General features: G+C 63.2%; 1 protein-coding gene across 1 annotated transcript in view; it reads right to left on the bottom strand.

Annotated features, from left to right (window-relative positions):
- The window catches only part of LOC103581790 (sarcosine dehydrogenase, mitochondrial-like), a 25345-nt gene that overhangs the window by 11436 nt on the left and 12443 nt on the right, over positions 1 to 1466 (bottom strand). The window lies entirely within an intron of this gene.

Below are 1466 nucleotides of genomic sequence, written 5' to 3'. Positions count from 1 at the left end.
CTTTTCCTCTCCAAACCTCGACATCCTCACCAGCTGTTTTTCCACCACCCCAGGTCTCTGGGTTCCCTGCCTTGGCCATATCGGGGCTTGCTGGGGTCAGACTCTGGGCCGGGGGTTTTACAGGCAACACCCCATCCACGCCCCTGATCCAGTCTAGACGTTGATGAGTAACTCGTCACCACCCCCAGGTTTCAGAAAAGGGGACTGAGTTTCAGAGAGGTTACCCGTGGTGGGTGAAGGGGGAACTCCAGCCAGCTCTGACCCACGGCTGCAGGGGACCCACTGGGAACACCGCCACCAGGGTACCCGAACTCGGAGGGCAGCCCAGCCCAGCCCAGCATCCCGGGGAAGCTCGGACCCCGCACACAGCCTCCTCCAGCCTCCACATCCTCATCTGAACTTTGGGGCTAATATAAGTCATCAGCAGGGGTGTCATGACCATCTGGCCCCACCTCCTGCCTGGAGTAGGCTGGGCACTTGCTGGATCACATGTCCTTACAATCCAGCAGGGGTGGAGAGAGCCTGGGGCGGAGCTAGTGGGCAGCTGTGGCTGGCAGGAGGGACACAGGGCCTTGGGGGTGGGAGAATCCTGCCTGAGCACCCCCACACCCTAGCCACAGCCCCATGCCGTGCAGTCATGGTCATTCACGGTACAGCCACGTGCTGTCATCGAAAAGCAGACGCACCTCACTTTCCCTTCCTGCAGGGGAGAGGAGCTGGTGGCAGAGACCAGGGATCTTGCTCCCTCTCCAGGAGCACTCTCTGGCTGGGCTCTGATGGGAGGTCCTGGGACTGAGATGCGCCAGGCCACCCTGCCTAGAAGCTTGGAGCTGGGGAGCCCTCTCCTTCCCCAACCCAGGGTACGGGCCCCACCATCAGCACAGGCCAGGGAAGGAGCAGAAGGGGCGTCTGGGCCGGCTGGCAGCATCCAAGTTGAGGTCCCAGCAGGGGCTGTGGAGGTCACCACCCTCCTCCCACCTGGTCCAGACGCTCCCGACCCTGCCCCCATGTGCGCTGTGTGCGCCTCTGCCCCTCCAACCCAGCCTGTCCTCCCAGACCCAATCCAGAGGCCGCAGCCTCCAGGAAGCCCTCCTTGAGCACCACAGCTAGAAACGCTTCTTGGCAATTGGCACCCTCAGCCCTGGCTCACCCAGGCCAGACCCTGGTGTCCCCAGAGCCCTCATCTCTCCCTCACTCCCACATCCCAAAGAGCCGCCTCATGACCCCAGCCAGGCTGCAGCATCTCTGGCCTGGGGAGCCCACCTGCCCCTCCCTGCCCAGCCTCCCACGCCCGCCCTCCCGTCCACCGTCTCACCACATCACACTCATGCTCCTCATGGCCCTCGGCATTGCCCAAAAGCTTTCTCAGAGCCTGTCGAATCTGTCCCCATAGGCCCTGCCACCATCAAAGCCTCCGCTCAGCCCCTGCCTGGCATGGACACTCAGCCCTGATGAGCTCGCTCTGC

Source organism: Galeopterus variegatus, unplaced genomic scaffold (assembly GCF_000696425.1).
Source record: "Galeopterus variegatus unplaced genomic scaffold, G_variegatus-3.0.2 Scaffold13943, whole genome shotgun sequence".
Classification (NCBI taxonomy): Eukaryota; Metazoa; Chordata; class Mammalia; order Dermoptera; family Cynocephalidae; genus Galeopterus; species Galeopterus variegatus.
Note: the sequence above shows the minus strand (reverse complement) of the source record. Positions and strands in the feature narration are given on the sequence as shown.